This window comes from Diuraphis noxia, unplaced genomic scaffold (genome assembly GCF_037042655.1).
Source record: "Diuraphis noxia isolate RWA-SAM2 unplaced genomic scaffold, SU_Dnox_SAM2 contig0003, whole genome shotgun sequence".
In the NCBI taxonomy this organism is placed as follows: Eukaryota; Metazoa; Arthropoda; class Insecta; order Hemiptera; family Aphididae; genus Diuraphis; species Diuraphis noxia.
In genome coordinates, this window is record NW_028301713.1 from 41,471,876 (window position 1) to 41,497,957 (window position 26,082).

General features: G+C 27.1%; 1 pseudogene; it reads right to left on the reverse strand.

The window, feature by feature from the left end:
* Nucleotides 1-11,663: 11,663 nt before the first annotated feature.
* On the reverse strand, nt 11,664-24,097 carry LOC149057376 (uncharacterized; annotated as a pseudogene).
* Between the last annotated feature and the right edge of the window lie 1,985 nt (nt 24,098-26,082).

Below are 26,082 nucleotides of genomic sequence, written 5' to 3' on the forward strand. Positions count from 1 at the left end.
TTTAAAGTTTTGAAATCATAAATTCTTATTTTATATAATACTATATGTGTTAAACAATAATTATGTGAAATTTATATAAAACTGTGGAAGGAATTTATAGGACATTGTACTGCTATTCACTCAACTGCCTATCGATTACCTACTTTTGTTATTTCCCCGGAGTGTCAATTATTGTTGTACATATTTTATAATACTTATTCAATTTAGTAGATTATCATGGTAATTGTGGTGTACCATCATATAGTTAAAAATAATTTAAATAAAAACATAATAAATTCCCATAATCTCTAGAGAATTAATACATCAATAATGCATATTGTTTGTTGAATGTGACTGAAATTAAAAATTTTAAAATATTTTAAACATCGATAAAATTATGTAGGTATTGAGATCAATGTTTATCATAATGGACATATGAAGTTTTTAGTTTTTTTTATCGATAAACAGAGTGTCTCAGAAAGATCCGACAAAAAAAATTATGCTAATTAAACTTATGACAAAAATTGTTAATATCATAATATTATAAGTAAATAATTTAAGGAATAAACTAATATAAGCAAATTCTCAAAAATCATATTTAAAAAAAATTTATTATCTTCCAAATGAATTTAACTAAACAATTATTGAATTATAAAAAATTCTAATAAATAAACTACTTGACTTAGATAAATCTTTTTACAAACAAAATTGTTCTCATGATCAGATTCACAAATAAGCTATTTTGAATTTATCCAAAACATTTTTTTATCAATTTTTTATTTTTTATTTTCAGTTTTAAAAAGATTATAAATAAAAAAATTATACCAAAAATTAAGTGCAAGTGTTTATGAATTATAAAGAAAAAATGTATTTTAAATATTGAATACAACAAAAGATATTCGATACCTACGTCAGATCATCGTCAGATACTTTGTAGGTATATATGTCAACATAATTTACATTCAGCAGAACCAATCTTGTGTTATTATTGTTTATTCAATTATAATATTAGAAATAATAGTGGACACTAATATTATCTAAAGCATCTCATACAATAGTATTAATATACATAAAGAAGTGAGTAATGATCAATTTTTAATTACAAATAAAATACTACGAAAAACCTAATACAATATAATCTAAATTTGACACCTATTTTGCGTATGGGTCAAAAGGTGGAAACAGGGCCAAGTGTGGCACGATGGTTATCCGTATTCACATATGTAAGTTGCGATTAAGTATCGTCCGACATACTATAATTATTAAATTATGACTAATAATTGACTATACTAATATTGTATATAAGCTTATGACATAAAAAATTTAAGAAATATTTTTAAAAGAATCTTCAATCTTAGCTTTATTTTTTTTTTAAGTCCAATAAACATTACTTAAGATATTACAATATTGGAAAACCAATTTTATATTTCTGTAAAATACATCCTGTTTAACCTTCATATTGGATAATAATTAATATTCATTAAGCATTAATTTTTATTTTTATTTCTCTATAATATATTTATATCTTTGTTTTGAATACCTACATTCAAATGTACCTGGTTGCTATTTTTACTCATTAATTTTACTAAAAAGGCTCAACAGTCAACACATATATTCATAATAACAATTTTTTAACATTTATTAGATAACAATATACAATCTGTAAACATAATTAGTAATTATAATAAACATACGAGCGAAACCTATGAGTGAATACTTGAGGAGAGTAGTTACCCAGTACTCAGTAGGTAACACTCGATCATAATAAAATAAAATAAAAATAACAAATTCATCAGTAGCAAAAATATTTTCTATTATACATTTTATTGACACAATAATATATTGATTATAATATATTAAAATTACAACCAAGTATTTTAACGGTTGACAAATTAATGATTTGTCGCTCGTGTCCTGTCACAACCATTGAATTTGCTTAGGTTAAGAGAATGCCGATATTTATATAATTGAGGGTAGGCATGAGCGTATTGCATATATAAATTATTTAAATAGGCTAAGAGACCTACAAGCCGTCAACTCTGAATTTAACATATCATTTTAAATTGATTCACTATTATTATTTATTATACATAAAAACCTACCTTATAGACAAATCATAATAGGTACAATTTTTGAATTATCGATCATTTATAAATAAATAACACTGCCGTTCCTGTAAGCATATACAGGCTTCAATACCACTTTCAACTTTCAAGAATAAGAATACATATTCGATTCAGTGACATATATACTACACTATATACTATTCAGGGTAGTACTAGTGTTGATACCCATCCTTGGCCACGTGTTTTTATAAAAAAGTATACTTACAACTGAATATGCTTCAGATTTCCAAAAATATGTGGCCAAATGTTTGATGTTTCTATTAGTTCTATTTCATATTTGATATAATTAATTATATTAAGATTGATGAATACAATGGAAAGTATATAAAACTACAAATTATATTTAAATTAAAAATGTAAACACTTCCCTTTAAAAATGTCTGGATAAGCGTTGAGCCTGACCTAATTGATACTGTATACTGTATTATTTCAAACATTGATTAATGTTTAGGGGCATAATAGGGGGGGGGATGAGGGGAATAGATACCCACCAAAATGTTTCTACTAATATTTTATATTTGGTGAGGTAGGTTACTGTATGAAACTTACAGATTTTGCTAAAAATATATAATCCCCCCCCCCCCCCCATAACCAAATGCCTAATTACTACACTGATAATAAATAATTGTATGTATAGCACGTCACTATATCATATAAGATTGTATTAGTTTGAACGCAGTCAATATATTTTTAAAACCTGTACATATAACTTACACAATTTTGATTATATAAGCTGAGCAATTCAGACTGAAAAATCGAAATGAACTATTACTAGAAAGTAGAAATACATATTTTTAGGTAGGCATATTTAATATTAAAATACACACCAAAACATAATAAAAAGCTTAAATATATTTGAGTACAGTTTAATAGGTAGTATATTTTATTAAGAACAACGATAATATTATATAGTTACACGATAACTTTCTATTTAATTACAGATTAAAGACAAAAAAAATTAATTTTAGTATGCTAATTAATCGATAGGCATATTATTACAAACATTTTAACATGGGTAGGAAAAATTTAAGCAATTAATTGACTCGATATAGGAGTGAACATTTGATGTTAAATACAGAAGTACCCTATTTATTGGTGAGAATTTAAAAAAAAACATTTAACAGACATTAAAAATATTGTTATTATTAATTGTATACAAATAATGAATATAATTCCATAGGTACATCTTATTTAGTAAGAAACAAATCAATAATAATCGTACTTGAACATTTTAATTAAAATAAATAATATTTCAAAAATATTAATTAAATTTATTCCCAAAATCAAACATAATAATCCTTCAACGTTGCTTAAAACAAAACAAAAAAATTTGGTTATTTATATTTATTTCTTAATAAATATGATTCAAGAATATTGAATAGGTAAAAATATAGAAAAATATTAATGAGATATTCAAATATGGATATATATGTACAATATTATTGTGCAATTTGAAATAAATCGACTTCGATATAGTTAACAATATAATAATAATTGAAAACAAATCTATCAAACTCTATTAAACATAATATAATTTTAGTTACTATTATATCATTTTGTTTAAATGATTTAGGTAGTTCATAATCACTTATACACACGATATTATAATGTACCAAAACATCTACTACTCACATAACCCGCACTTTTTACACTTGCACCTAATATTTAGCAAAATATACATATATTTAAAAAAAAAAAGCGGGTAAGTCGTGTATGTCGCTCTGCTGTACAGTAGGTTACAAGTGGGTTACTGTAATGGATGGAATTAAATTTGAATCCAATGATATTATAATATCATTGTATACAAAAAACGATTCTGAGCGAAGACGGTTTATCTGTCTAGGATATATTATAGATTATTAAAAATTTTCAAATCTTAGAATTAAAAAGAAAAACTTTTATGAATTTCTATCTAAGATAATTTGAACATTGCCGTAATTTTTACGTATTTAGTCAAAATTTGAACTTTAAATGCTTATAAAAAAAAAATCGTGCCTACGAATTTTTAATATTTTTTAACTTCTATTGTTACAATGTGTTAGAAGCCTTGTATTAAATTTTCAAGCTTGTCTACCGAACAAATAAATTTTTATCGATATTTATAGAAAAAAAAACTAAAAAAGTTGAAAAATTAAAATGTCAGTAAACAGCTTACAACAAATCTAAATATTTTGAAAATTTTATCAAATATATAAAACGCCTATATAAACATTCAGTCGAAATTTCAAGTATTTGCGGTAATTTGTTTTAGAGTTACGCCAAAATAAGGAAATCGCTAAAAGTGAAAATCCAATGTTGTAAAAATTTAAATTTCAAATGCTCATAAAAATTTAATTTGAATTTCCGGTGGAATTTTTATTTGTGATAAACATTGAAAAACTTGTAAGGAATCTTGTATTAAATTTTAAAATCTTAGATTTAAAATGAAAATTTTTTATGAATTTCTAGCTTAAAATAATTTGTGAATTTTCGTGATTTTTACGTATTTTGTCAAAATTCAAACTTTGAATGCTTATAAAGAAATTGTGACTATGAATTTCTTTTATTTTTCAACTGCTATTGTAACAATATGTTAAGAGCCTTGTATTAAATTTTCAAGCTTTTCTGCCTAACAAATAAATTTTTATCGATATTAATTTAAAAAAAACTAATAATGATCGAAAATTTGAAATGCCTATGAATAGTTCAACTTAAGTCGAAATTTTTTGAAAATTGCATGGTGGATAGAATATACTTATATTAACATTAGGTGAAAATTTCATGTATCTATGGTCATTTGTTTTAAAGTTACATCAAAAACCAAAATCGATTTTGTCGAAAAATGAGTGTGCGTAAAATTTCCCGTTTTTCCCTTCATTTTTAGTTTGTTTTTCTCAATTATTTAGAAAAGTATTAAGAATTTTTTACTTTTGACCCCCCAAAGTACCAACTAGATTCACTTTCTGATCGAAAGAGGTACTGAAGTCAAAACTCGAAGCATTTTTACTGCCCCTGTGTCTGTGATGACAGACACAAAAAAAAAAAAAAAAAAAAATACACATTATGGTAAAATCAATACATTCATCGCACCGCTCAGAATCTAAAAAAATAATAGGATGCATATGTTTTTAATTTAGTTTTAAATGTATTTTTATTGTTTTGACAATGGATATACTCGTACTTTTTGATCATTGATCATAATTAATAATTTGAAATAATACTCAACTGTTTTTCTTAATTCCAGTAATAATTATTAGATAATTAAGAACATTGAACAACTTTGGCGTTCCAAACGAAAACTGTTATAACGGGTTATGGGTATAATAAAATTGTTATAATACAAATATACAATAGTATATCTTTACACAAGTGTAGTTGGTATATTGATAGATAATAATAATAATTATGTTTGAAAAAATAAACGGTCTCAAAATCCAACTGATGCTGGCCAATTATAATAATATTATTGCGTACTAGCTGGCCACTAATAAACAACGGTTTGTTTGAAATTATCGGCTTTGGTCTACGACGAAATCCGGAAATGGTTCATTTTATTTTTTTCTGTCTACCTACACGCGCATAATACACCTGCAAAATGGCTGCATCTTATAATATCGAGAAATCCGACCACATTGAAAAGACCACCATAAGAAAAGTTATCGACAAAACAAATAGCAACATCGAATACGATGAAATGGAAACCAAGCTACACAGATTCGATAACTACAACGAGGAAATAACTTATGACGATTTGGCGGGTCTACTGAGTTATGCAAAGCAGTTCACAGGCGACGACGCGTCGACTGCCATAATCGCTCAACCGGACGAATCCTCCAACATTGGACCGGCTGAGATAAACATTATTGCAGACGACGTGATTGCGACGTCGTCAACCAAGCAGGTCGCGGCCGTAGAAGAACATATTAAGCAAAATGACGATGCGTTGGACGTCACGCCGACCAGGGGAAAGGAGGTCACATTCCCTTTTTGGGGCTTGTTCGTCTGGCTGGACCCGGGAAACACTCCAGCGATACGCGCACCTCCACGCCCGGGCATCTTGATGAGAATCATTAGCGCGGTGTGGAGAGGCGTAACAAGAGCCGTACGCGGAATTCGTTGTTTTTTATTGAGTTTTTTCCCGAAGTGAAACCGTACGAAAGTTCCCCCCCTGGTTGAGGGCAGCAGACAAAGGCGTGGCGATGTGAGGACGAGGAAGGTACGTGACAGAGCACTGCAGGGTGATCGGCGGTAAGTCGCCAATACGTGTTATTCGGCCACCAGCTGTGGCGCAACGGGATCGCAGACGTCGGGTGCTCGGGATCGCCGACACGCGAGACCCTCTGACGGCGTGGTGGACGCCTAGCTGCTTCGGTTGCGATCGACGACGACGACACGACGACGGTGAGGCTAGCCATATCGACGCGGGCATCGACGCCGCCCCGTCGATACCAATAACGACTGCAATGCACGAATACGACTCGTTGCGACGGTGACGACGGATTTCCGTAGAGCTCAAAGTGTTCGGGTAGTAGATGATTATAATTTATGTAGGGTAGATAGGAACACGGATGTCAGTATAGCGCTGATGGACTCGAAGAAACTAAACGTTTCAGAGTTACGGCGGTGCGCGACTCCACGGCGGGACCATTGGCAGCGGCAGACTGCACGGCGCCGACGGATGTGACCAGGGCGAAAATCACGGAGAGTCTCACTACTGATTCTCTCCCCTTTTCGCCTAGTGGTCTGACACTGTCGGCCTAGTCACGACGCCTCGGTTAGGTCACCGCCCATTCCACAGTACCCATCATATTTTATAGTCTTCGTCGCTCGCTCCGGGAGCTTAGGTAACCGTCGTCACCGGCACAACGATCATCGTATTAAACATCTGCAGTATCGTCAAGCGCACAACATCGCGCACTAGCCACTGGTCGTCAATCGTTGTTCGTCTCGCAACCGTCGTGGTCGGGCTCCATCCGCTGCCATGGTCGTCTTCGCGGCCCGGGCAAACGCGCCAACGATTCTCGAACGCCCCTCAGGACCGACCGAATAACGTTGTAGAGGTGACCAGTAGCCATGTACTTACTAGCATCTTCTGCGATTATCACTCAATCGCCATTACGTACCACTCACATCGCCACGTCTTCTCTGATGCCTTTTTTTTGTTTTTGTTAAAATTATTAGTTATTGTTTTTTTTCAATTTGCATTGTATTATATATTATACTTCATCTTTTCGACATAATCTGTTCAAAATGTTAAAGCACACATTTGTTATGTTCACTAAATTGTTCATTAAATTTTTCAATAAAATATATTTTGTTTATATACAGTAACATTTTGTTTTTTATTTTTAGCATTAAAAAGTACGATTTTTTAATTTAACAGAACGATGGTCTCACTGTGCAAAATCATGGTGTCGCGTGGGACCCATAAGGAATACTAAAAATTTGTTTTTTTGTTACGTATCAATTCGACCAAATCTCAATAAAATATATTATAATATATTTTTGACACGTCATACTTAAAATTATAATTTTATCGGTGTGGTAAGATTAAGCGTGATTACAGAAAAAAGAAAAAGAAAAAATTAAAACACCACGCACACAATATCATAGTAAAATCAATACATTAATTATTAGTCGGCTTAGAATCTAAAATATCAATAACTACTTTTTTGTTATTGTTCTATGAATACCGCATTGTCATTAGTGTTTACGTAAAAGTAGATATTGCTCCGATCCACAAGTCAGACGATGAAATCCGTGTTGAAATCCACACACGCTGTCTAGTAGTCTAGTTGATGATGTTGATAATACTTGTTGTGGACATAAAAAAAATGCCATTAAATAACTCAAAACAAGTAAAAATATTTTGAAAATGTTATCAAGTATAGGTTAGGTTAGGTTCCATCTGCGTTCTCTCGCCGTGGTGAACGGTCGTGTGTTGTTTTTAGTGCATTGCTGATAAGGCCTGCTCTGTGTAATATATTTCGTATATTGCTAGTTAGTTCGTTTTATCTATGTCGTCGTCTTCGGGCGGCGGCTCTCGCGCCGGCCGGAATTCGTCTACGAACAGACTAAAATCGACTTCTCAAAATGGAAGTTCGGGGCTCGGCTCCGAATTTACACTCGTCTCGTACCAACGTAAGTCTAAAACTAAACCAAACCCAACCAGTCCCGTCTCTCCAGGTTTACAACAAATTATGGATAATCCACCGGTTCTTGATACATCAAACACTACTTTCAATTATAACATTCCCGATAACGCGCACGAGCCAATAATTATGGTCGATGATGCTATTAACGGCTACGACCGTTCTGATGAGTCTGCCTCAGCCACCACGTTATCTACAGATATCACTATGCCATTAACAAACCAAAATCCAGCTATCGATAATAATAACATTAACACTCGTCTCAGATATTTTTCGCCGGATTATAATGGTCCTATAGTTATACTCGCCGAATGCACCGATCAAAACAAAAATTTAGGGAATTTGCATCCGTTTAAAATAGCAAAATTCTTTTCTACCAACTTCACTGGCATTACCAATATTAAACCAGTCGGCTCAAAAAAAGTTAAAATTACTTTCAATTCGATCACCAACGGCAATATATGCCTAAGTTCTAAAATCCCGAGTGATAACGGTTTCCAGGTAAACATACCTGTCTCGCTTATTTTTCGCTTATGAATTTCTAGCATAAAATAATTTACGAATTTTCGTGATTTTTACATAATATGTTGTAAAAATTCAAACTTTGAATGCTTATAAAAAAAAATGGTGACTATGTATTTATTTTATTTTTCAACTTCTATTGTAAAAATATGTTAGGAGCCTTGTATTAAATTTTCAAGCTTTTCTGCCCAACAAATAAATTTTTATCGATATTAATTTTAAAAAAAAAAGCGGGTAAGTCGTGGATGCCGCTCTGCTGTACAGTAGGTTACTGTAATGGATGGGATTAAATTTGAATGCAATGATAGGTATCATTGTATACGAAAAACGATTCTGAACGGAGATGATTTGTCAGTCTAGGATATATTATATTTAAATATTGTCATATATTCTATTTTGAAACAAATATTTTATTTTTCAATTAAGACGCATTTTGCATAAGACATGGTTAATCAATTAATGTAGTTATCATAATTCATAATACCTTATATATACGAATACCAGGTTTGAAGATAAATCGTTATCATTACGCGATTTCATAAAAATTTAAAACTTGAACGCTAAAACATTTTTCCTATAATGACGCTTCAAATTTTCTCTATAGCTATTTGAAGCAAAACTTGTGGAAAACTTGGTGTTAAATTTTATAACCTTAGATATAAATACAAATAATATTATATGAATTTTGAACTACAAAATAATTTGCAAATATTCATGGTTTTGACGAATTTTTGTCAATATTTGAAATTCAAATGCTAATAAAAATTTAATTTGAAATTTCGGTGGACATTTTTTTTGTGATAAAGATTGAAAAATTTGTAAGGAATCTTTCATTAAATTTTCAAATCTTACATTTAAAAAGAAAATTTTTTATGGATTTCTAGCTTATAATAATTTGCGAATTTACGTGATTTTTACGTATATGTTGTCAAAATTAAAATTTAAATGCTTGTAAAAAAAAATGTGACTATATTTATATAGTATTTATATTATATTTCTTGTATTTTTCAACTGCTATTGTAAAAATATTTTAGGAGCCTTGTATTAAATTTTCAAATCTTAGGTATAAAAGGAAAATTTTTTATGAATTTCGATCTAAGATGATTTGAAAATTGCCGTAATTTTTATGTATTTAGTCAAAATTTGAACTATAAATGCTTATAAAAAAAATGTGTGACTATATATTTATTTTATTTTTCAAATGCTATTGTAAAACTATTTTAGGAGCCTTGTATTAAATTTTCAAATCTTAGGTATAAAAGGAAAATTTTTTATGAATTTCTAGGATAAAATAATTTACGAATTTTTGTGATTTTTACGTATGTTGTCAAAATTAAAATTTGAATACATGTAAAAAAAAAAATTGTGGCTATACATTTATTTTATTTTTCAACTGCTATTGTAAAAATATATTATGATCCTTGTATTAAATTCTCAAAACTTAGAATTAAAAAGAAAAACTTTTATGAATTTCTATCATCTAAGATAATTTGAACATTGCCGTAATTTTTATGTATTTAGTCAAATTTTGAACTGTAAAATCTTATAAAAAAAATTTGTGACAATATATTTCTTTTATTTTTCAACTGCTATTGTAAAAATATGATAGGAGCCTTGTATTAAATTCACAAATCTTAGATTTAAAAAGAAAAACTTTTATGAATTTCTATCTAAGATAATTTGAACATTGCCGTAATTTTAATGTATTTAGTCAAAATTTGAATTTTAAATACTTATAAAAAAAATTGTGCCTATGTATTTTTATAATTTTTTGAATACTATAAGAATAACTTATGAGGAACTTTGTATTCAATTTTCAAGTATTTTGATAGGGCCAAAAAATTTTTATCGAACCTTCCAAAAAAATTTTCAGAAATATTGAAAATTTCAGTTGTCTATAAATATCTCATAAAAAGTCAAAATATTTTGAAAATTAAATCATGTAAAGAAAATGCCAATCTTAATAACTGGTAAAATTTTCAAGTATCTAGGACTCATACTTTTTGAATAATAACAAATATTTAAAATCGTTTCAGGATAAATTGTTATCGTTACGCTATTTCGTAAAAATTTAAAATTCAAACGCAATTAAAATTTTTCCTATAATGACGCTTCGAGTTTTCTCTATAGCTACTTGAAGTAAAACTTATGGAAAACTTAGTGATGTATTCTTAATCTTTAGTTATAAACACAAAAAATTTTATGATTTTTCAGCTTCAAAATTACTTGCAAATTTTCACATTTTCGACAGATTTCGTAAAAATTTGAACTATAAACGCTTATAAAAAAAAATTGTGCCTATGTATTCTTATAATTTTTTAATCACTTTAAGAATAACTTATGAGGAACTTTGTATTAAATTTTCAAGTATTTTGATAGGGCCAAAAAAATTTTATCGACACTTCAAAAAAAAATTTTCAGACAAATTGAAAATTTCAGTCGTCTATAAATATCTCAAAAAAAGTCAAAATATTTTGAAAATTTAATAATGTAAAGAAAATGCCAATCTTAATAACTGGTAAAACTTTCAAGTATCTAGGACTTATACTTTTTGAATAATAACACAATAATAAACACACATCATGGTAAAATCAATACATTCATCGCTCCGCTCAGAATCTAAAACAAAAAATACATATTATATTTAATAATATCTTTTTCTCAACTTTGATTCATTACCATTACATAGCTTAGATATAATGTTGCATATTTACATATTGTATTTTGTATAGACACCTTACAGTAAATTGTAATTACTAGTAAATAATGTATCTTTAAAAATCGATTGACATTAATCTATTAATTTACGGATTTTTACAATATATCGTATGGTTTTTAAGTTCAGTTGTCATTTATCTGAACAGTTTAAATATCGTGATTTCTAAGTTATAAGGGACCAAGTGGTCTAGTAATTACTTATTAGAGATTTCAGGTTTAATATCGATGTGTATGTATTTGCTGTAAAATAGGGTTTTTGAAAACCAACTCAATCGTAGTGCCTCTAGAACTATAAACAATTTTTTCTAATTAGTAAACTATCTTATACAGGTATTATAAAAACGTGTTAAACTTGTATATATATATATATATATAAATATTATATGCATGTAATTCACAAAATTTACAAAAATATCAGTATATTTTTGCATAAGGGCACCCAGGTATTTTATAATATAACTAAGTAATGTTGTATACATCTAATATTAAATTTCATAATATGTAAGAATAGCTGAGTAAATTTTTAATCTACCAGTGAAGCAAAAACCACAATATCACCATTTACCATTGTAAACTGTAATAAAACGCCACCACATTAGTGAATACGGAACTGTGTGATGTTTTTTTGTATGATTAAATAAAGTTTTTATGTACATTTATTTTGAAGTAGAACTATACTAATGGAAAATAATGTATAGGACAGTATATGTATAAAAAAAACTATTTATAAATAAAAATATACTTATTTTTTTTTTAATTTATTGATTTCATGTAAATCCAATCGTCGAAATTTGATGTATGTGTTATTTCATATTCGATCATTGAACACGTAGGCAAACAATTACACACCTTTAGATTTTTCGGGAGTTTTGTTGAATCTATAACATAATATTTATGTGCATAATTTAATTTAAATAAATATTACTAAGAAATACGCAGTTTATTTTTTATATTGAATACCTACCCAATCATAACTTAAAACATTACCTCTCATTGAATTTAAGTTATAACATAATTCATTGATTACGTAAAACGTAGAACGATCCCAAAATATTATTGTATTGTCTACAACAATTAGGAACCATTTCAAATTGTGTTTATGTTAGTGCGATACCTTATATTAAATTAAATTATTTTCCAGTAAATATATGTATTATACATATTACACATATATACTATAGTATATAGTCTATTATAATAGACAAAGCATCCAGACATATGGTGATTGGTGGATAGATGGTATGTTCTTGTGATTAAGATGTAACAGTTAAATGTTCAGATATAATAACAATACTTATATTAAAACAAAAAATTCTAGTGTGATGTGTAATAAAAAAAGGAACGTTTAAAAGCTTAAAGACTGACAGTATAATTTATGAAATCAATAAAATTGAAAAATACATCATTTTATTAATTTAATTTATATTTGTGAGTACCGTGTACTCACCAAAAAACTACCACCACCAATTCTCAGGTCTTCACAACTCAAAAAATCATCTTTTAAAGCGTGTAGTATTAACTTTATACGATGATTATAACTAACACCACTCGTTCGAGCGCGCGGGAATGATATCCATGCGATTTGGTTGGTTCAAATAAAATGAGTAACCATCTTCTAAATTCCAATACGACTTTTCAGTGTTGACATACGCAATGTTTGTCGAAAAAAAATCAACATATCTGAAATTTTAAATTTTATTCTGATATTAAATATCATATTAATGTACCTTTGTAAGGATAAATTTTAAAAAGGAATAATATTTAGGTATAACATAATAATATATTACAATAAAACTTGTTACTAATTAGTTGTTGGTAAATACTTGTATTTTTATAAGTTACTTATGTTACATTGAAAACTATGTAAATTATATACATATATATTAGTTTTATTCAAATGCTAAATTTTACCTTTGATAATATTCATCGTTAAACATTTGGCTTAATGGTATCACATTAATTGTAAAACATAATCCAAGTATACCAAGTAATGTTGGTTAAATAAATTGGCATACATTTTTCAACGTTTTATTCTGCCATTTACCATCTGACTGAAGTATTTCGGAACAGCTAATTCCACAATCCTATAGTCAAAATAAAAAATTAAGATAAGCAAATATTGCACGTTAAATTTTAGGAGCTAAGTAGATACAGAATATCGCACCTAATCAGAAATAAAATATACAACTACCCACCAATGACCACAATTTGAAGTTATACCATTATCAATTAATGGTTAAAATAAAAATATAATATAATTATAACTAGTATTCTTGTATTAAGTTTTGATTCTTTAAATAGTTAAGATTATTTTTCAATCGTTAGTTTTATACTGGTGAACCATAACGAAACAAGGTCGATATTGGTTTGAAGAAAAAGTTTAGTGGTTGTATAATCTTTTTGCGAGGAAGGATAATAAATTTGTTTTGGTAAAATAAATAAAAATTAAACTTAGATGCAAAATATTCATTATCAGTTCATAATCAATAAATTCTTTTAAACTTTGTTCCAAACTATGAAAATACGTATTTGTAGAGCATGTCATTACATCCCAATATATTTTAAGATTATCCCTGAAACACATAAAATGATTATTTATTAATGAATTTTTATTCTTTATTTTTTACTCAATATTATGCAATTTACGGGGAATATAATATATCCAATCTCATACTATATTATTATTATTATTTGATAGTATCATAATGTATAAAGCATAAAAATCAATGTGTATTTCCAATAATGTATAATCTTTTATATAATTTACAGAATATATTCTTTATTGAATTGTAGATTTACATATATGAAAAATAATTATTTATACATACTTATTACCAATATGACTAATATGAGCTATTCGTGCCCATATATTTCTCGCAAACAGATTTTCGAATTTGACTTAATGGACAAATCGTGATTGATGGAAAAGGTGTTTCTCGAATTGGTGATTCTGTGTTCTCAATAAACATTACAGTTGGATTATTAATCCAAATATTAACCATAAATCTTAGGCCTTCAAATGTTATTGATATCATAACAACAAATATAAAAATCCAAAACGATCTAATACATGTTTAAACTTTATTAAGATTTGTATAAATGAAACATGGATGATTTTAATATACTTACCAAATATTATAAAACATGGTTATTTTAATGCAGTATATCTACTTTAATACAAATGATAAATATACTTATAACGCACGTTAGTCAAAGGGATTGGTAAGCTTTAATAATGTTTAAAAATAATTAATATGTATTGAAATATACTAATGTGTAACTATTTCAAATATGCAGTAAATGATAAATTGCATTAAAGTGGTGGTGATGTGATAAATTAAGCGTATAGATCTTGTTATGACATTAAAATATTACAATATGTTATAAAATGTTAACCGTGTATAGGCAAAACAAGTACACAATACCAATGCACATAATATTTTTTATATCATATTATTATTATACTAAATAATGTTTGTATATTAATAGCTAATAACTTATTAATAATAAATAATAAATATAGTTATTGCTAATACTTATTAATATAGTATATTGTAAATGAATTATTTAGTAAATATTTTTAGTTTTAATGTTCGCATGTTACAGTTGATAGCTTTTTTAATTTGTTTAACTTGAATCGATAAAACAATTATACCTTTGAAAAAATGTCCTATAATTTACTAACATCTCTTACGCAATAAAATTATTTGAGCGACGATTATTGAATAATGATAACATCACTGTAAATTATTTTTAAAATTGTACGTCAATTCAATTTTGGTAGGTATTTAAAAAGTTATTGAAAAATTGAGTTTTTAACTTAGTTGTTCTGTTGATAAAATCATATTTCTATATTACCTTGATATTTATATTTATTAATACTTATAACAATTGAAAATTTACATGCTCAAAAAAATTTTAATTTATTTAATACCTTACTTTTCTAGAAGCGATCTATGCTTCATCGTAAAATAATGCATACATGGTAAAGTGGTTTTATCACAATATTAAAAAAAACCAATTTTTTATAGTCATATTTAATAGTAAAACGATTTTATATAATACAAATTAACACATTATACAATGATTAAAGGCTTATAAAACACTACTGTATTCACTTAAATATCAATTCAACTTTTTTTTTTATTGTGTGTCAAAAATAAACGTATGGTAAAGCAATTATCAACCTCTGTATGATAGTAATATTATATAACGATTATTTTTTTTTTGCCGTTATTTACTATCATTTGATAGTTTAGATAAATAATGTATTCATGTTGAGTATCCACCAGAGAATTTGAATATTGTTAGTTCTTTGGAAAAATAAACATGGAAATTACATTTCAATATAATATTGAATTCAGTTAATCGTGACTAAAATTGGTGGGTATTGGAATTAATTAAATATATATTTATATTATATATTATATATGTATATTTAATCAATGGAATTGGTGTGTATTGTTTTATTATCTATTAGTAATTTGACTGGCGTTAGAAAAATCTTTAATTGCCAACGATAATATAATTACATTTTAAGAAGTTTATAATATTTTTCATCAATAATTATTGATTATAATTTATTGTTATTAAACAAATATAACTAAACAATAAATCACAAATATTTAACTAAAACCTTGACTGAGCATAATAGTTGTAAAATAATTTTTTTGGAATAAATAGCTACCTCATATTAATCAATATATAATTAATATATTATGTTGATATAATTATTTTTACGCCAAAAAGCTTGAACATTTAAGACAAAATTCCTCATATATTATTCATGCACTATTTTATGATATCTAAAATTCATAATATTGCTTGTGAGTTTTGAATTTTAAATGTTAACAAAATTAAACACGTATACCAACATAATTTAACAATATTTCCTTAAATAATTTGTGTTATTTTGGGCGGTGGTAAACTCTCCCGATTGTATGGTAAACTCTCCCGGGTCAATATTATGTTTACCTGAAAGAAATGTGCAAACTCTCCCGAGTTATTTTAAATGTTATTGCTACTCTATGAATTAGTCACACTGCAGATATTGTGATTATAATTTTTATTATAAATTGTATTATCGTATTTAATCTGTATTCTGTATTTATCTTGTGTTAACCTGTATTTGTCATTTAAATATTTAATTACCGTTAAAGTATTTTTAATTTAAATATTTAAAACGATATCGACTATAATGGCTCAACCAATTCTAACTGTGTAAAACGAATAATACCCCATGCTCCCCAGCTAGCTTAGTAGTACTGAAGTAGACCCGGGAGAGTTTATATGTTCCCGTCAGGTAGTATAGAATAAATCAGGGATAGTTTATCATCGGGAGATTTTACAATCACCCGTTATTTTGTTTAAAAACTAATTTAGGTACCTACTGAATAACAAGGTCCACCTAAGATCGATTATACTGTAGACTGAATTGTCCAATTGAAAAAAAAAATTGGGGATCTTTTGATAATTGCTATGTTGTACCCACAATCGGAGTCGAATGTATCTCGTTATTAAGTAGGTCACTGAAATGAATAAATCAAAACTTAAATTGTATAATAAATTACTGTACATAAAAACTTTTCTGAGTAAGACCAATATTAAATAAATATACTAGCTGAATAATCGGGTTTCGCCCATGCAATTTTTGGTGTTGTAATTAATATTTTTTCGGAAAATCCAACCGAAAAATAAATTTTCCATTTTTAAAACGTAAGAAAATTCTTTCTTAGTGAGTTTTACATTATAAAACGAAACTATATTCGTCGAATTTCATACGCATGATTTCAGTGATTCCAACAGGGTGACCTTTTAAGGGTGACCTTTTTACCCCCCATAGGGGCTGAATTTTGATTGTTGACTATGAACTAAATGTTCATGAATGAATTTAATTTATCTTGAACTTTGTATAATGTAAAATACAGCGATTTTAACACAGTTATTGATGTTGTAACCAAATATAGCATACAGGTCTAAAACGACTAAAACTATGTCCAATAATCATAATAACTATTTGATTTTCTGTAATAAATGGAAGCAATATGTTATAAATAAAATAGAAATATTTTTTCGTGTGTTAACTATATTTAAAATGTGTGTGTTGAAAAGTAAAAAGTAAGTAATAAAAAATAGACTATGACATACGATTCAGCAATTTTTTTTGATAAAAATCAATCAAAACTGTCGATTTGCATAAGTTTCATCCGCTTAGATGGTCATCCGCAATTGGTAAATAATATTTTTTTAGGTTTATTTTTTAAACTACACTCTAAATTTTTTGACATCCCTAAAAATAATATTTGATATTTTTGGCATAGTCGATTTAACTAATATTCTAAATGTGTAGTCAGAAAGGATTTTATTTTTAAAGAAAACACTTACTATAAATATACATTTTTATTCGTACTAGGAATTTGATTAAGCAAACGAAATTCAAATGTTTTGTTGTATTATAAATGCTTTTGGCTGCAGATTGTAATACTGCATGTAGTGCTCTATACTATAATACACATATATGACATAAATGGCCCGTTCAACTTTATTATTAGAGACAGAAAATAATTTTAATTTTTTATTTGGTGTAAAGTCCATGTGATTTTATGATTTAATTTTAATTGTAATAATATCAATTTGAGTATATTATATAGCTGGAGACTATCTAATTTACATATACAAGGAGACTATTGCTAAGTTACACTTACTGTAGACCATTGTTGTGTCCGGAATTCGCCACTGGTGAATGGTGAATTTCCTATCTAATATACTGATTACATATTTTCGTGAGCTGACGTACTCAGATTGTCTATTGTGTGACTAAGTTGTACGTAAATCGATTTTCGTTTGAGATGTCTGACTTACTACACTTAAACACGGTTTTTGATTTTTTTATACATACAAAAATTTACGGTATGTGTGAAAACACAAAGCACTCAGTCTACCGCAGAAATGAGCCAAAATATTATACATTTTTTAACAAATATATATATATATTTATATTATTAATAATTTATTAATCATTGGTATAGAGACAGCGAAGTCAACTTGTAATCTAAAAAATCTTATATTATAATAATTAATACTAAGTACACGTTTACTGATTAAAAACAAAATATTTATATTTTATTAAATTCCTCATTAATTAATATGCACCTAAGAAAAATCAAAAGTTATTTTATTGAGTGACATTAATTTATATCTTTATCGACTATACTGTAAGCTCATCACATACATATTTGAATATGATAATTGTTACATAGTTTGTATACAAATAATTTATAGAATCCTACCTAATTTGACTTTATAAGAAACAAACTATTTATACAATTAATCATGATTTTGATTAAAACAAATATTATTTCAAAAATATTAATTAAATTCATTCCTAATAAAAAAACTTAATAATCCTCTAACGTTACCTAATTAAAATAAAAACAGAATATTATATTAGTATTAATATATCTGATCAATCATATTATTGTACAATTATAATAATTGTACAATAATATCAAATTAATATCATAATAGTATTAGTGATACACTGGATCATGTGGACCACATTGCGTAAATATAATATATTGTAAAATAAAATCAACTAAAATGCAATTTATGATGCTATAATCAATGGACATTACACAGTAATTTAAACATAAGCCTGAGCTTTCAATGCTAAAAACCAATATTATACAAATTATAACAACAATTACACATAAATAGTAACTACAATATCACTTGGATCATAATCTACGTTTAGTTTTCATGTTCAATGATACCTGCACAAGGTTTATTACTAGTTTATATAATATGTTATATTCTAGTTGTATTAAGGTCGCCACACACTGCAACGGTGGCGGTGGCGGCAAAATAAAGTCGGGCACATTTTACCGCCACCGCTGCAGACGTACGTCCGCTACAGTGTGTTGCGACCTTTACCCGATTTCGTCAGGGCTAAAATTAATATAATTTCCTTTAATCGATTACCGTTTTGCTTCAGTTGAAATTTAGGCATTATTCAAATACAATCACAATGATTAGTTTTATGATATTCTACTTCTTAAATTTGGAAAAAAATTTATGTAGACACAAACAGCAAACAATTGGAGGCAGATTCAATAAGACAGAGTTAACGAATATTTAAAAGCCGACGTAATTAATTCATTATCGTTAAACTTAAGAATGAAGATTAGTATTCGCATTTAAATGTTTATATCAATAAATATGCCCATATAATAAAAGTATTAAAAGTAATCGAAATGATAATATTATTGTGTTCGTAAAAAAAATTTAACCAATGGTAACCATTTATTTAAAACAGAAGAATGTTCAATTTTCATGAACCAAAATTTATTTTATGTGTAATCCATCAAATTGCAACACCTTCCGAATATCGAAGTATCTATTGATTTAGCTCTTATTGAAAACGATCCAATATTTTTCGGAGAATGTACCTACCGTTTCCGCCAAAATTTGAAGTGACCGATTCCGTCATCGCCCGTTTTGGCCATTTAAAAAAAGGTATTATATATTAATATTCTGTATTGATTGCAGTACAATTCCTATTATTTTTAAGGTATAATCAAATTTTAACTTGAAATAATTGTACATGGTTTATATGATAACGTTAAATATAGAAAAATAAATTTATAACTAATAACTAATACTAAAATAAAATTCGTTTATTCATAAAGACATCATATATTATCATAGTTTTGATAAGTACAATAATGTAAAAGTCACTTCTACATAAATAGGTACAGTAGTTTTATGGAGTACAAAATGTTCTTATCTGTACTGTAGTTTTAATCTTACCAATTTATATATACGATTATTCCATATTTAAGTTATATCTATATATATATATATATAATATAATATATTATATACCTGTTTTACAATTTGTATAAAATACTTAATATACATTGTATGTATGTGTGCATTTAAAGTTGACACTATTATCGATTAATGTGTACAACTATCACATATCGCACGTTTGTATATAAAATTGTCTTATATACTACCACTACCGCTCATGTGTATGTAGTTTCAGTAAACTCAAATTAATTAAAAAATGTTTACGATCCACGATGAACCAAAACACTTAAGATTTATGAACTATGAAGATTTTCATTTTTCACCAAAAATATAGAATGTATTATAATAATTATTCCATAACAGGTAGATTGGCGGAAACGGGAATAGAATCTTTTTTAAATTGGTGGAAACGGATAATTCCCATTTTTCGAGTCTATTGAGAACAAATAGAAAAAAAAAACATTTAGTTACAATATATATACAAATGTTATAATAACGGATACAATATATTATTATTAGAATAACAATAGTATATAGACGTATAGTGTATTGATATCTGGTATTGTTTTTTAAGGAAATACTCCTATACAACATACATTGAGACGATTGGTATTAATGTACGAGTACCTGTAATATAATTAATACTTAAGCGTTCTGCTGTCATTCATCGAAAAAAAAAAAGGAATTACCGACTACTTACCGAATAGTGATTCCACATTTAATATCGATGCGGAAATATATGCTGTAGAATAAAATCTTTTGAAAACAAACTCAACCGTGGCAGCTCTAGAACTGCAAACAAAGATTTTTTTTAAATATTAATTTACTAGGTATTTACTAATTATCATATACCAGTAAAGTAATAGCTATACGTGGATTTACTCGTATGTAATTTAAAATAGTAATAATAATATGCAATAAATTATAAAGTAATACATATTATCTATATATTTATAATCAAATTATATCATATAAAAACCTAAACTATATATTTGTTAACAATAGCATAGGTACTTATTTTTACTAAATTTATTGATTTGAAGCAATTCCAATCATCGAAATGAGATGTATCTGTAACTTTGTATTCAATCATGGAACATGTTGGTAAACAATATTACACACCATTTGATTTTCCGGAAACTTTGTTGAATCTATTATATCAGAAGAATGTGAATAATTCAAATTAAATAAAAACTACCAAGACATACATTTATTTCTAAAACAGAACTCCTAAATAATATCTAATACCTATATTATATAATATTGAATTTCATGAAATAGTTGATCATAATAAACGTGAAATGATCCACCAGCATTTAAAAATCATTGTGATTGGTGTTTCGTCACATAATAAATTTACGTTATTTTAAATATATATTAAGTAAATATCATAGGCTTTACAAAATTCCATGGGATTTTAAAATATTTTAATTATATTACGTATTTATACTTATACAAGTTGTAATAAGTTTATATATAAAAAAACTGATTTTATTTACTAAAAAAAATTAGTGTAATTTAAGAGCATGATATATTTTTCTAATATCTAATAATTTTGGTTTACATTAAAAGCAATATTTAGTTGTTTCCAACATAATTAAACAATAATTTAAGTACATTTATATCTTATACGTATGTATAAGTTAGATTGTATAACTGACGACTTTTGTTTCATTATTAACATTTTTTGTTTGTTAACTGCTTTTGTGGACATTCCGAGGATTACTTTTAGAATCTCTGGTACCTATTTTATGTTTGACGTTTGTGTCTTAATATGGCTATATTGTCGACAATCAAGTTAGAAGTATATTTTTGACCTAGTTTCATAATTAAAATAAGATTAGATAACTTTAATTTTTACAGTTTTACACATAGTTTTTGGATAACTGAATATAAAGTTTTTAAAAGCGAATAAATTAATACAGCATATTGTTATAAACAAATAGTAAAATTTGAGGATGGGAAAAAAATGGGAGCTTACCAATTGTGCTGAAAATGACCTTTTAATATACCAATTGCGCTCTGTCTTTTTTGGGTCGATATGCCAATTGCGCTGTCTTTTTTGGGTCGATAGGTTAGGTTAGGTATGGTTTTTATTAATAAATGATTCTCGTGGTGGCATAGGTCATTGGGATACAAACATTGTTTACAAAAATATACCGAAACTTAATTCTAATGATATTAAACTAAATTTCTGTACTTATTTATAACAATTTAATTTTTATAGTTTATTTTAAAGATTTGCTTTTAAAATAAATTCGACGATGGTTATGAGTATACAGCTGTTGTGGTTAGGAGATTCTGAAAGGTGTTCAGGAAGTTTTGCAATATTTTTTGGTTTAGAGTAAGAACGGCATTCCGCCATTATGTGTTAGATTGCATGACAGGTGCCGCACAATGGGCATATTAGGGGTTCATTTTTACTCATTAACTGACAGTGAGTAAATATTTTGGTGAAATCAAAAATTATGTACCTTACTTACTGACTACTGTTTTGTTATTTTTTATAGTAATACATTTAATGTAATATGTAATACACATGATTTAATTATATATACATATAGTATATATTATATGTATATAAATTTTAATTCAAATCATCTTGAAACAAAAATGATCAACATTTAAAAATTGAAATGGGTCCTTTATTGAAGTTTTGGTTTAACGCTTACTGGTATTTTCACAGCATCCTCGGTATCTAAAAACCAGTAGATAAAATATGTAGTATAAATTGTATACATTATTTTAGTCTGCAATCTAGTACACGACTCAAGTTGGCGGTATCTAGCAGTTTCCAATAAATTGTCATTACGGGAGACGATGTGATACCGGTGAGTGCATCGATTCTTACGCTGTTTCTCGGTATATTTTCTTCATTATAATACATACAATTAATAGATTCATCTATAGTTACAACAGAAATTCCCTTCAGACCGGTGCCATTACATGTATTATATTACTTATTTATTTAAATATTTGAATATTACAAAATATTATCATAAGACATGATACAAATTATTATTCAAAATGATTTTAATTTTTATAGAATAATTCACCAAAAGTATAAAAATTAATAGAATTTTAACTACCTACTTTAAAATGCTCAAGTTCTCTTAAAATATGGGTTTTGGTTACATTCACTCTATACCTATTTTATAAGGAATGAGTAAAGTTCTCTTTTCATCATTCACTAAAAATATGAACACATTCTTTTCAAACAATAATCATTGGTGACATTTGTACAAATCAAATACCGATAATTTTCGCATGTTTACCTAATATATAAGATTACTATTTTAATGAGGTATACGTTACCACAAACTATACATATACTGATATACGTAAATAACTACTCAATCACTTTCACAAAAATATTAATTAATATGTTTTGTAATGAATGCATAAAATATATTAGTACTTACATAAATGAAAATTGGTTAAGTTAGGTTAAGTAAACGCTTAGATAGTTAGATAAAATAAAATTGGATAGGCAATTAAATTTTATAACGTGAGAGTGAACATATTGAAATTTAAACTGATGAATCTGGTTGCTAAAGTGAGAGCACTATATAAATGCAGCTTGTTTCTTATCCATATTCTGGACTGAGACCCCTTCATTTCATTAATATAGGAATGGCATATCTATTCTTGTATTATTTATTAGTGAATGTCACATCGTTAGTTTTTATTTAATTAATCAACTAACTTTTCTAAGAATGAACTATGCTTCATTGATAAATACTGCATACAGGGTGAAGAGGTTTTTTCACAAAATTCAATAAACCAATTATTGTGTTTATTCATCTTCATAAGTTTAACATCAAACAGTTCTATTTAATGTATATTTACCTATTAAACATGCACATATATTGATTAAACAAATTATGAAATACTACTTGGTATTGTCATTAAAATATAATTTTATAATATTTTTCAAGGTCAAAAATACACGAAAGGTATTAGGTAAAAAAAAAGCAGTTAGTAGTTTATGTGGGAGAAGAATATTATTATTTTATTCTAGTTATTTTTCTTATCGTTTTTTAATTAAAAAAAAATATATATATTTAAATTGCCCTCAATAGAATTTTAATATCATTGGATTCAAGTAGTAAACAAAAATTGATTTTGGATGAATAATTGAATTAGTTGACTCAAATTGATGGTGGTGATGTGTTGTCTTAATATCTATTAGTAATGTGTATAGCAGCTATTAGAAAAATCGATTAATATATGAAGATATTATTTATTTATGTCATTGTTAATGATAAAATAATTAAAAGTAGAAAAATTTTAAACATTGTTCATCAATAATGAATATTTATTATATTAGGATTTAATATTATTTAGTAAATAAGCAAAATAAAATTACAAATATTTAATTAAAAATATTGAAAGGATGCAGTGATTGGTTTTGGTCTATAATGTAATTAATTATTATTTAGATAAAAAAGCGTTAAATATATAGTTATTTGAACACTATTTGATTAGTAAAATTGACAAGATGCAAAACAGTATTAAATAAATTTATAATATATTTATGTTATTATTTATATTGTTTTAAATTGAATTAGATATATGGGTATACTCTAGTATACTAGAGTCTAGTCTCTTCTCAATTACGTTTCATTTTATGAATATTAGTTGGCAATAATTTAAGCTCGTTTCAAGCTTTGGGTAGTTAAGCTGATCAAATATCTAAATATCTGTAATTATAAGATAACTCGATTGTAATAAAATGAAAATCGAATAAAATTATTTTAAATACAAGTAAATTTATAATTATAGACATTTCTGTTGCAATATCAGAAAGTGTACTGTAATAAATTGCATAATAATTCAGAGACATCATTTGAAAGGGGGCAACTGGAGCATTCGCTCTAGTCTAATATTAATTATAAAATGTTTAACTTTTAAGGTCATTGCCATAATATTGATATTTAATAAACAAACAAATCTTTAATTAATTAATCTTTTATTTATTGATAACCGACCAGTTGCTGTGTCCAAGTGGGACAGTTGATACTTGGCGCCTGGCGCTCTCTCACACATTTAGATTTTAGGCACATCTATACACTGGTTCACTGTAAAATACGTATTGCTACGGATTATATGAAATTTATCATAACACATTAATATAATTTATGGACTGTGATAATGCGTACAAAATGTGTTGTCATAGACTTTTTACTAATTTATATACAGGCCCTCTTCACGTTCAGTGATACTTGAAAGATCGTAAAATAATCCAGGTTCAGTTCCAGCATTGAAGTCACCACTTATGCTGGTATAGACAGAACTAGAATGATTGGAGAAAAATCAGGCTATTAATTATTATTTTTATTGGCTACTCTATTTATTATTTGAATTTTAACTGTTTTAATTCTTAGACATTATTGGAAGAACACTAGATCTTTTATTTATTAAAACGATCCTCAAAACCTGGATAGTTTAAAGCAAAAGGTAGTTTCAGTAGTTATGATAACTTTCTTGTTTTGACGCGTAATTGTACTTTGGGGAGGAAATGAAAACAAGGCATTTATTTGTTTCCAACTATAATTCCAAACGTTTACATTTACCTAAACAAAATAAGTAAAGAGAATACTAATAATTCTGGGGGGAGGGGCTATTATTCACATTAGCGAGCTTAGTCCCCTCAAGCCCCCCCCCCTAGATACGCCAATGAGTATGAATTTTCCTTTATTCAAATGATAAATCAATCAGTTAGCTTACATAAGAACTAACTAGAATGTTAGACCAGGTGATTAATATTTTGGTACATTACGCAAAATAGATAC